We start from the raw sequence: 13314 nt of genomic DNA on the forward strand, positions 1-13314 counted from the left end.
TTATTTCAAAGTGGAATAGCATAAGTAGTTGTGACTAATCAATTCAATAAAAATAAAATAAAAAGCCGGTAATCGTAACAAAGTTTATTTAGTTGAAATTTAAACATAAAGTAAAGTTGATGTTTTATTTAGAAAACATATTTATACTACTAAGTACCATATGGACAGTATATAGAAAAAACGGTATTTAAAATTTTATTTTAAAGACTAATATGAATTTAAATGTGTGTAATGAAGTTTTGTTCATATATTCTTCTTATTTTTATATATAAGGATTAAGGATTGTTGTTTATTTTTAGTATTAAGGATTTTTGTTTATTTTTAGAATTAATCGTTTGAGTTTTTTTTTTATATTTTAAAGTAGTTTTGTTTCAATTTTCTGTCAAATATTTGTTCTTACATTGTCCATTATAATTATTGTAATATTTTGACGTATGTTTATTTGATTTATGGGAACTTAACCTCATCATCTTATGCGGTTAGTAATTTTTCTCAACAATAAAGTTGAAGTGGGACAACCAAAGGTAAGCAGCTTATTGATTTGGGCTACCAAAATCATGTCATAAAATCTCATTATAGACTCTTGATATTCCAATAACTTGTAGTCTTGTAAATCATACTCTGCGACTCTTCAACCCAAATAAAGAGACATATATATATTGCAACTTTGTAGCAAAGACAAAAGAAAAACTCTTAAAAGTGACAGATAAATCGTGAGCTACCTTCATGCTTCTAACACAGCTCGAGATGTCAGAACACTTCTTTGTCACATCTAGTGAACAACTTTCTTTGTTGTTTAAAAAAAAAAAAAGTGAACAACTTTCTTTTCAAAGTTTGCAAACCAGGCCTGAAACGATAGATAATACCAACAATTTCATCTATAGTTGTAATTTGTTTCCAATATGAGGCTTTTATTGATGATATTATAAGCAAAAGCATTCGTCGTGCTATAGGTAGTGACTCGTACCAAAAGATCTCATGTGATTCGCTTGGCTTTTGATTTGAGTACGGTCAGCTCATAATCTCAGGGAGTAGTGCACGCTGAGCTTGGTAATGATACGTGAGATTGTGAAGGTTTGGTGCTTCGAAGTGAAGTTGAACTCTCCTAACTTAAGCTGGAAAGTGAAGATCTTCCCAACAATGCCAGCGACAAACTGGGTCATTTCAGCATCCACACGAGCATTGGCACCAACACCCTGCAAACAAACACAACTTCTATTTTAGAAACTCAACATATAAGAGTAATTATAGTACTAAATGAATGAAAGATCAGCCTACTGTAATTTGCGCAGCCTCAGCAGTTTGAATGTTGATTAACTTAACCATTTCCATATCAAAAGCAACAAATAGAGCATCATCTGTCTGGTCTGCTAAAGATAGTTCCACATGGTACCTGTAGTCAAGAATGTTTAGCAAACAAAATACAACAGTAGTGAGAATATGTGGAAGTTGAATTTAATGTTTCTGAAACTTTGGGAGTAGTAGATTTACCTGAGGGAACCCACACAAAAGAGGCACATGACAGAAGAAATCTCCTTCACGACCTTCTGAGAACATCCATCGCAGCCACTATGACACCCCCTTTTTCAGACTGTATACCGGTTACTTTGGCAGTACAGAGGAACTCGATTATCTACAACCAGTAAGAAGATTGAAACATAGGTGAGACATTTGATAGATTAATTATATATATATATATATATATATCTTTCCATCACCTGAGGATCAGCTGTTAAGACAGATTGGTTAAGCTCAGAGACAGTGAGGGGTTCTATCGTCTGAGCATGAATCAGCTTTGATGAAGAGGCTGTCTGGTTTGAGCCATCTCTAAACAACCTAAACAGAGGATTGATTTGGCAGGAAAAACAAAGTTCAGCGAATTCATTTGGGTATATATTACATGTTTATCTAATATTTCTAGTTGAGTTTTTTACTTCTGCATAGTTCTCTTTTCCCGCATCTGTCTCAATGTAGAAGTAGATGTGGGTTCCAGAGGTCCCATTGAGGAATAACCGCCATGTGCAAAGGGAAGATAGTTTAGACGCTGGTACGTTTCTTTGGAAACACAAAGACACACATCACACTTGAGAGAATTCATAACCGAGAGAATGATTAGATAGAAAAGTTTTCAGAGAAAAAAAGTAATCAAATTCCAAGCAATGATTGTAAGGTGTAAAAAATAGATTGATGTCGCCGAAGTTACCTTCTCATCCAGGAAAAGCATGTCACTACTCATCAGTTTGCCACCTCTCTTGACATTCCGAGCCTCCAAACCAAACACGGACCGGCCTTCAAGTTAGCAAGAATCGTGTAGGAAGAAGCCATTGCTGGAAACGAAGCTTGATGAAATTTTTACATTGGGATTTCGTAGAACTGCAGCTATTCATCGCAGGGAAGGTACCGATTTATAGAGAAGAGCTTCAAGCGGTAACCTTTAATGATAATGGAGCTGTTTAATTCAGAGAGAGTGGGATGAGTAGTGGGTTTGAGGTAAATGATGATATTAAAATAGATGAATTACAAAAACGGACGACGTTACAAAGATGGGGTCTGAGTTTGCATTGCAGGAGACAGAAGAGTGAAGAAGGAGTAGCGAGCTATAGGGGGCGAGATGCAGATTAAAACCATAATATAATATGGGCCAGACCTGTATATCTCTTGAATTGGCCCAGTAAACAATCAAATATCTTGAACCCAAACAGAAAGAAAGAAGGAAATTTGTTGATCGATAAACTTGAAAAAGAAGGGGGACACGTGTTCCGTGACGCGCGAGCAAGGAAGAGACGTACAAACTCCATGACGCGCTCGCAAAGAAGAGAGAGCGTGGGCTACACAGATGCCCTACCGAGCTGACACGTGTCAACAAAAGCCCCAACCTGTTTTGGTGTCGTGGAGGGCTGTGTGCATCACACAAGTCAACTTTATATATATAGATTCCATTATGTAGTTTCAATTGCCTACATATAATTTATTTTTTTAATATTTTAGTGTTGTTGCACTCGCATTTCCACTCAAGTAAACCGTGGCCACTCCAAAAAAATAGATTTTAATTTCCTTCAACCATCTAAAGAAGATCTGCAAATTTAAACATCTAATCTATTAATTTAAGATTCTATTTAAATTTTACCGTGACATATTTTAAATTTGGATCTCTTGAATATGTTGTGACTAAATAGAAAGATACACTTCTTATACAATCTTTTATAGTGACCAATATATTTGAACTAAACCAACCTACAATTATATCGTTAACCTAAATATAAACATGGATTAATTATAAAGTTATACAATTTGTGAATGCTCTTTCTTCATGCTACGATCCTGCGTAGTCTCTTGGAAAAGACTGGGGCATAGCTGATTTGTTTCGTCATTATTTCTCCGATGATTCTTCAATCTCCCAGGTTTGTAAACTCTCACTCTGCTTGCAAAGTTACCGCCTTTTTTATTTTGGGAGACAAGGGCAATTCTCATAAATAGACCATTTTCAAGTTTTGATCGCAAAAAAAGACCACAAAAAGGAAAATGACCAAAATGTTTCATTTAATAGGTAAAAGGACTCTAATACCCTCGATATATAAAAAAATTAATTTTATTTTTATAGTTTTAGATTATATGTTTCAAATTGGGAAGTACTCTAGGATAGCACTAAAAAAGTTTATGTCACAAATATAGACTCTAAGGATCAAAATGACCAAAATATTTCATTAAAGAGGTAAATATGCATTTATACCCCTAGGGTTAACTAATTCAAACCTTAGGGTTTAGAGTTAAGGGGTGGAGATTTGAGATAGAGATTTAAAATTTTACAAAATAAAAAAATAAATATTAAAAATCTGAAAAAAAAAATTTTAAAATAGTTTCTAAAAGTATTTTCGAATTACAAAAAGAAAATGTGAAAAAACAAAAATTAAAAAGAAAAAATTAAAAAAAATTTATAAAAAAGTTCGTGAAAACATATAATCTAAAACTATAAAAAAATTATTTTTCTTAACTTTTTTTTTATTTTTTAATTTTTTAAATTTTAAATTTTTAATTTTTTAACATATCTAGGGTATTAGGGTCCTTTTACCTATTAAATGGAACATTTTGGTCATTTTCCTCCTTGGAGTCTATTTTTGTGATCAAAACTTGAAAATGTTATATTTAAGAGAATTTCCCTTTCAAATTCGAACTTTTTTATAATTTTTTTACAATTTTTTTTCGAATTTTTTTTTTCAAATTTTCTTTTTGTAATTTGAAAATACTTTTTGAAACTATTGTTAAATTTTTTTATTTTCAAATTTTTAATATTTATTTTTAGTTTATAAAATTTTAAATTTCAATCCCAAATCCCCACCTCTTAACTCTAAACCCTAAGGTTTGGATTAGTTAACCCTAGGGGTATAAGTGTATATTTATCTCTTTAATAAAATATTTTGGTCATTTTGATCCTTAGAGTCTATATTTGTGACATACATTTTTTTAGTGCTATCCTAGGGTATTTCTGTTAAGACAAATTGATTATGATTTTTTCGTTACTACCCAGTTTGTGGTTATCGTTTTGGTTTTGTTTTTAACTAAAATCAGCTTCTTTGAGGTTGTGGTATATCCACAGATTGGTTGACCAATAGTATTTGTTTATTGTAGGTTCTTTTTTTTTTGAGCAAATTTTATTGTAGGTTCAAATCCTTGATTCGTCTATAGGAAATTCTTGGAAACAAATTCTCTGCCGGCGCTTACAAAGTATGCATTCACTTAGCTTTAGATTGTTTTTAATAAAGATTCGTTGAATCTTTGTGCTATTGTTATGTTTGATCTTTTTGTTTGTTTTGATTCTGTGAAAGATTGTTCAACATGGAAGACGAATAAGTACATTAATCTTACAGTTTCTTGGTGGTTCTTCCTCTGAAATGAAAATTTGGGAGTGTCGATTACTTTATTGTGTTCCATTATGTTAATATCGCAGTGCTGGTCTTTGTCGTTGTTACTGGTTTCTCATACATAGCAACACTTGATTGCTATTTAGGTCCTAGGACAGAATCAGTGGACTGAATGTTCTTCTGAGGAGCTGCTCTCCGTTCAAGAAAATGGTAAAGAGAGTCCTTCAGTCTTTATTCAATATACATATTCGTATAAGTTGTGGAAAATTTACAAATCAATGAGCATTTATTTTGACTGATGAGATAGTTTTATTATCATCTTAGTTTCTATGTACATCTGGAAGCGAGGGAAGCTACCTCATCAGTTTCAGAGTCTCAGATTTCATGGGTTCTTCTTATTTGTTCGAGAACACCAAATCTAGCTCATAGATAGTATTATGGTAGGGTTATAATGAAAAAGTCAGAACTTTATTGATGTTGAACGATAAGTCTCGTAGATTAGCCACTTAACTTTTTTTTTCTTCCTGGAGATCGACATTGTTGCTATTAGTTCTTATCCTTTCTTATAGTGCTGAATATAGTGCTGCTAACTATTTGATGAATGTGCAATGCAGATGCACATGTCTTTTGCCACATAACAAAGATATTGTTGTGTATAATTATTCTTGGTTTGGAAAGAAAGGATATATGGTTTCTGTAATGGCATATGAAGCCTGCAAACAAATTCTAGAAACTCCTAGGTCCTAACAGTTATATACACCGTACTCAGTGGCTGATCTAGAAAATAAATATAGTGGGGGCAAAATATAAAGAAAAATATGAAATACAACTAAATAAAATTAAATAGTAATATCTTATAAAAATCCAGCAAATAGAAAAACAACTCTTACAAAACAACTCTACGCTCATTCATCATTTGAAATTTCTTAATCACTTTCTCGTTTGAAACTGAGTCAAATAATTCTTTCTCAATAAAGCAAACCATACAATCACTTAGAAACTGATCTCCAATTCGATTACGTGCAGCTGTCTTCACTTCACTAGTTTCATTGCTGAAAAACATCTTTGAACACTTGCCGTGGCAACTGGCAAAGTTAGAACTAACTTTAAAAGTCTGTAAACTAAAGGATGTGCTAGATGCTTTTGAGTTTTCACCATCAAACATGAAAAATCTCCAAGATTTTCTACACTCTTAAACCTTTCGTCTCTGCGTATATTGTCGATGTAGATATCAAGTTGTTGCTCTAGAGATAAAAGCTCACCATAGCTAAAATCATCTGGATATAACTTAGCTAATCGCACCAGCTTCTCTTTATCAAACCCATGGAATGAATCAACCGGGCTTAAAGCAGCCATACAAATAAGCAGATCAGTGGTTACCTCTGTAAAACGATCGTCGAACTCTTGAATCTGCAAATCTAGAACCGTGCAGAAGCAGTTGACCTTATAATGATGCATATTGCTTATATTGGTTCTCCTTCTTGGGTACCTAAGATCAACAAACTCTTCTTCCATGATGAGCATCTCAACATTATGTTTCTTACAAAAAGAAGCAAATTTAGCCATAAGCGAATCCCAACCATCATCTCTAAGCTTCTGCAACTCTCGTTTAGTGGATTCTACCAGTGACATAGCATTCAAAATATCCTGATCTTTCTGTTGCAAAGTCAATGACAAGTTCGCAGTGAGCCCCAAAATAAGTAACATAAGATACAAATAGAACACACAATTAAATGTGTGAAAGTATTTGAGAAGACCACATGCTTCGCGTTTCTGTAAGTCTTCTCAACCCTCATCTTGGATATACTCAAGAACTTTAATGGTAGTAGAAAACAATTCTTCCAGCCTCAACAATGTTTTGTGATGTGTACCCCAGCGAGTAGTTGCAGGTCTTGCTAAATAACGTTCCTGATTTCGTCATGTCCCAGTCTTAACATCACCACTCTTGATTCCTTTTTCTAATTCTTCACGTTGAATTTCTCGAAACATATCTTGTCTTTTATAAGAAGCCCCAACAACATTCAACAGTGTAGAAATCATATCAAAAAAATCAGCAATGTCAAAGTGTTTTTTTGCAACAGCCACCACAACTAGCTGAAGCTGATTAGCGAAACAATGAACATAATATGCTGAACTGCTTTCTCTTGAAACCAATTATCTCAACCCATTAAACTCACCCCTTATATTACTAGCTCCATCATAACCTTGCCCTCGTACCTTTGTAATGCTCATACCATATCTAGCAAACAAATCACCTATAGCAGACTTCAGAGCTAATGAAGACGTTTCTTTTACATGAACAACTCCAATAAACCGTTCTTTGATTGCTCCCCTTTTATCAACAAACCGAAAAACAACACCCATCTGCTCTTTATGAGAAACATCAGCAGACTCATCAACCAGCAAACCAAACACACCATGACCAATTTCTTCTAAAATAGCTTGTCGTACTTCTTCTGCAAAGGAATGGACAATATCTTTTTGAATCTTGGAAGAAATCATCTGGTTATTTCCTGGAGCATTTTTCAGAATAATCTTACTTATAGCATCATTTTGTTCTCCTATGTATCTTAAAAGCTGCAAGAAATTTCCTTTGTTCGCATCCTCTTCTTTCTCACCATGACCACGGAAAGGTAATCCTTGTCGTAACAAGAATCTTGAAGCATCAATCGAAGCATTTAAGCGAATACGATACTCAGTTTTCACCTTATCATCTAGCTTAAATAGAGCATGTACTATAGATTGATGTTGATTCATCAAATCCTCACATTTCTGAGCAGTAATAATGTGACAACTGTTGGGTGGTTTACCCATATGAGTAAGCAATCTCTCTGGCTTCTGCCAGCTATTAAACCCTTCTTTCACAAATACATCACTTCCACCTTGCATTCGTATCTCATCTTTAAATAAATAGAAATATAAGCAAAATGCACGTTCTTTAGATATGCTATACTCTAGCCGACTACCATATTGATCAAACCAAGCTGGATGGAATCTTCTTGTTCCACCTCCTTTTGATATTTTTTTAAAATTATGACCATAAGGTTGACACGGACCTTTAATTAGATATCTACGTCTAACCTCGCCTCTTTGATTTGCAGGGTAATCCATTATGTCTTTCCTTTCACCAGGGTCAGATGGCAAATCATCGATATTGGTATCAGGTACTGGAGGAGATTTTCTTTTGTCTTTCCTTTCATCATATTCAGGCAGTAGCAGATCATTGACATTAGTTTCAGGTACCGAAGTACATACTTTTTTGTAGTATTTTTCCATTGATTTTTTTTCTGAAAAAAAAGCTGTGTTAAACAATACAATCGAAAGGTATGAATTTTAAAATTCACTTTTGCAAATCAAAAAGATGACAATGTTGACCGAGAACTTTATATTACTTTATCATCATCACATCAGAGTCAGCGAAACCAAATCGATATTAGAATTTTTCAAGAACACAGTTTATCAAAAAAAATCAGCAGAGAATTGTAGAAAAGTTTTTGTATATCTGTAAGAGGTTTCTTTTCATTATACCATTAGAATAAAGTATTAACCATGAAAATAAAAGAACAAATTAAGATAGACAAAAAGTTACCACTTGTTGAAATCAAGACGATGAACACACGAGAAAGAAGTTTCATTAGGGTTTTTAGTTTGTAACTTTAGCATAATTATGTCAATTTGGTAAAACAATAATTATATTTCTAAAATGGGCTTGGATAACATACTTGAATGGGCTGTGATATGTGGGGGCAAAAAAAAATTCATCATTGTAACATTTTTTAACTAAAACAAATATAGAAAAAATCAATAATTTTTTTTTGTGGGGCAGCTGCCTCCTCCTTAACGTATGTAGGTTCATCCATGACCGTACTATGATAGATGTTTGTGGCATATGTGGTTATTATATCATGAAAAAATAATATTTCTATAATAAACAAAAGAACAAATTTTCATTAATATAAATTATAAAATTTTATAATTAAATAAAAATTAATAATGGTGGATTAGTAACAAAGTAAAAAAAATTAAAATCATAAACAATATATATTAATAGTATTGAATAAACAAATGAATAATATAAAACAAGATATATAACACCAAAATATACAAAATATATTAAATAATAATTATAAACAAAATTTAAATAAATATTAAAAACGAAAAAATAACCACATAAATGAACCAAAAGCCACAAACCATAACCAGATCAGCATCAAACCAAAAACCAAAAAATATAAGAAACGAAAAAAGTTTATAAAATCTCATCAAATCATAAAACTTCAATTTAAAACATAAACTATAAATATACATATAAATAATTCCGCGCCACCGCGCGGGTCAGAATCTAGTTCCTTCTTAATATTGAGTCCAAAACAAATAGCAAAATGAGCGAAATATGAAGTTCCTTATTTGCAAATACTAAAACATTCACACAACCTATGAAAAAGAAAGACAACATACATTTCTTATTGGACAATGTCATGATTCTTCCTAAGAACATCAAAAGTATACATAAAGAGTTCTATCATTCATTCCCCAATAGAATCCGCTTGATTCTGAGTAATAACCAATATTGTTGCGAGTAAAAGATGAAACCAAAATTAATATGCATATTATTAGATGACAAATATTTCTTTTCGGTTGCTTGAAGAAATATACATTCAAGTGAGGTTACCTTGAAAGCGATGAAGCTTCAAATTTCTTGAATCCTCAAATGATTTCTTAGACTGTCGTACATATGTGAATATGCATTTTCTTCTTCAAATTTAGTTTTTGTGTCTTCCATTCACTAGATTTATGACTTTTGTTGCAAAGAACCAAACCAATAACATGAAAGTTAAGAAAATTGATATCACTCAAATTACCACAAGGAGTGATGTGTACTCTCTCAAATAAGAGGTTCAGTCGTAGTACTTAAGGATCAAATCCACAAAGAGTCAAGGCACACAATAGATCTTAATCAGTTTATGATTAAGCTAGGCAAACAGAGTAATTAATAAAAAGCAAAGGTGACAAGGTAGTTGTTCACTTGATTGATTGATGTTGTAAACAATTATGAGAAATAGCTAGATCTAGGGTTTTAAGTAATCATGGTTATAGTGATATTATGCTAAGGTTTTCAATCCTTGAACTTGAATTCTAATTGCAAAGTATTCCAGCTTCCGCATGCGAATAAATCCTATTGACTAAGTCCAATATCTCAGCTGTCGCTTGGTTATATGGTTCAAACGTCAATCGATGCTATGAGATTAGCGTCGATCGATGTTAACCTACTCAAGAGCACAAGCATTACAAACAATTCCTTGAAGGAAATCTTTATCACCTTAGCATATCTATATTTTGAGCTAATCCCACATAACCTTACTTTAAACCCTAAATCTAACAAATGTAACTACTCAGACATAGCTAAGCAGAACATAGCAAATATCTGAATAGAATGCATATATAGAATAATGTAGAAAAACTAGAGTTCCAATACAAAGCTCTGAATGAGTCTTAGATCTTCTCTTCAAACTACTAAAAATCCTAAGTATGTTTTGCCATGAAAATAATAAAGTATTAAAGTGTGTGTTGTCCAAAACAATGGCATGGCACATTAATATTAGGTTAAAGTCGGTCACGGGTATTTTTGTAATTGATGTGGAACTTGGGCCATAAGTCAGTTGGGAACCAAATCGGATCTTGCGCGCTTTGCTGTTGATCGACAACAAGAGTTGTCCATCAATCGATGTTTGACTCTGAATGTTGACTCTCGACTGGTTCGATGGACAGCTACGACTTTTGTCGCTTTATTCCCAAAATGCCCTAAAATCGCCACATATCTCCAAAACACTTATAAACCTGTAAATACTCTTAAAAGACTCCAAAACATAATAAATAATTCCTAAAACACTTATATACCGTGGTTAAAAACTGGTAAAATCCATGGTGTATCAAAAATCAAACAATTTAACTTGAACTAACAATATACAAGGGAGGAAATGTTTTGAGTCTAAACCTTCAATGGTTTCCAATGACAGACGCTTCAATCCACTTTGAGTACGTTTTTTTGTTGCTCCTAACTTATTTTGTCTTCGGTGATGCTTTCAATGATTGAAACAAGATTGATCTTTTCTTGCTTCAGAGCTTCTTCAGATTAAACACAGAAGTCACCGCGCGAATACGACATGCAAAACAGTTCAAAAATGAAAAAAGTTGTGTGCTCTCAAGAAGTTTCTCAATCTCAAAAATGGTTTAGATGATACTACTATCTACGCATCAAGAACAACGAAGATATTGTAGCTGTACCCAAAGAGATTGAAGTAGATGGTGCATCGACAAGAACATTGATCTAAGTGAAGTTTTTCAGGATAATCGAGTTTTCTCGAAGGAGACAAAAAGACAATGCAATGTCAGTTGGTCTTGGGCCTAGATTTTGGAATCCCTTATATATTAATTGAAAAACATTACAACATTGTTTTGTAGCCACGTGTCACCGTGAGAATGAAATTCAGATTTCTTAGAGAAATATGTTGGTCCATCTTAACTTATACTATACATTTTATTAAACTAACTATTAAATTGATAAATAGTGTACAAACAAATATCCTCGCATTTTCCTTAAATAAAAGCTACGTAATTACCTAATATGATTAACGTATATATGACAATTATTGATTATGAATGATAAATATTTGATAATAATTTTTGTATCTTAGCTATTTTTGTTTTATTTTATATTATTAAAAGATATTAAAAAACCACATTAACCTTATAAAATAATTTATTATATATATTATATTTTGAATTTTTAAAACGACTCTAAATTATTAAAAACGTTAAATGTCTCACACTAAAATTTTGTGAACAATGGTTTAATTTTTTTTTGGTAATAACAAGATACAAATAATCATAAATTGTATGAATATGAAATCTCATTTACTTGACATTCATATTATATATTAATATAGTTTAAAATAAAACTATATAGCATAGAAAATACTTAAATATGACAATTTCTAAATTTGTATTGAAAAAGTATTGAAACCTTAATATTTTAATTTTAAAATTTGCATTACAAAAATCACACATTAGAAATTTTGTGTTTATCATATGAGTATAAATTCTCAATAATAAATATTTATATTAAAATGTACTATATATCTATGTCCATGTCATTGAAATTTAGTTATATACCATATAAAATAAATAAAATGATTGTTTTGATTTATTTACCCTCTCGGACCAGCTACTGATCATCGCCTTGGTAAGCTATTGCCTCGTAAATAAAAAAGATGTATTTTTTTATCTATGTCTTTACTCTAATTAAATTATATACATAATACGTAAATGAATACAAATATATAATAATAGATTAAAATTAGTTTTATATATAACATTCATCTCGAGCAATTGCGCGGATCTTAAGCTAGTTTTCATGGTATAATATAATCCATGATCAGCTCATCAACCACCGTTCATGGCTCCCAACCACTCGCCCAAGACCGGCTAATAAAAACCAACACAATTATTACCCAAACCTTACAGTGGATTCTCTTATTGATTCTACTTCGCGAACTTGGAATTCACAGGCACTTCGGGCATTGGTGTACCCACATGATGTCAAAATTATAGAAAGCATACCACTGAGCAGAACTCAGATGGAAGATAGGGATGGATGGCATTTCACAAACAATGGAAAATATACGGTTAAATTAGGATATCAGGTAGAACGGATTTATGCAGACAGGGACAAAACACCATTAATGTTTGGATCCACAGTTGATATATTGAAAGCGTTCTGTTGGAAAATACGGTTCCCACCAAATATAAAGCATTTTCTATGGCAATTGGTAAAGAGATGTATAGCAGTCAAGAAAAATTTGCAAACGAGAGGGATACATGGGGATATACGTTGTGCAAGATACGGAGACGATGAGGAATCGATAAACCATGTGTTTTTTGAATGTCCTCCAACACTTCAAGTTTGGGCTCTGTCAAAGATACCATCAAATATAACTATTTTTCTAACAAGCTCGCTATTCACAAACATGGATCATCTCTTTTGGAGAGTTTTCCCGCAGATGGATGATCATTAGTTTGCATGAATACTATGGTATAATTGGAAAGGAATGAATAATAGATTTTTTAGTAATCTGGACATTGATCCTAAGGACACGCTTAATTTGGCAGAAATAGAATCAACACTTTAGGCTGAGGCACATATATTGAACGAATAGAGGAATGTACAACACATAGAGTTTACGACTCTACCGTCAATTTCAGGAAGATGGTGTTTTACAGATGGTTCCTGGAAAGATAATGATATTTTCTCTGGACAGGGTTGGCTGAGTACTCTAAAAGGATTCAATGGGTTGTTAGGGGCGAGGAATATTCGGGCTAGTCTTTCACCTCTTCATGCGGAGATGGAAGCACTACTATGGGCAATGGAATGCATGAGAAACTTACGTCAATTTCA

General features: G+C 32.6%; 2 long non-coding RNA genes across 2 annotated transcripts; one reads left to right on the forward strand and one right to left on the reverse strand.

Annotated features, from left to right (window-relative positions):
* On the reverse strand, positions 1-2581 carry LOC106386483. The gene is made up of 6 exons (XR_001277521.3): positions 2204-2581; positions 1935-2055; positions 1719-1836; positions 1492-1633; positions 1279-1393; positions 1-1196 (listed from the first exon to the last, which is right to left on the reverse strand). It is a non-coding gene; the product is annotated as an uncharacterized LOC106386483 (long non-coding RNA).
* Positions 2582-4525: 1944 nt separating this feature from the next.
* Positions 4526-11440, forward strand: LOC106424949. Its single transcript, XR_007338912.1, has 2 exons — positions 4526-5069; positions 7961-11440. It is a non-coding gene; the product is annotated as an uncharacterized LOC106424949 (long non-coding RNA).
* Positions 11441-13314: the final 1874 nt, after the last annotated feature.

The sequence above is a fragment of the Brassica napus genome, chromosome A4 (assembly GCF_020379485.1).
Source record: "Brassica napus cultivar Da-Ae chromosome A4, Da-Ae, whole genome shotgun sequence".
NCBI lineage: Eukaryota > Viridiplantae > Streptophyta > Magnoliopsida > Brassicales > Brassicaceae > Brassica > Brassica napus.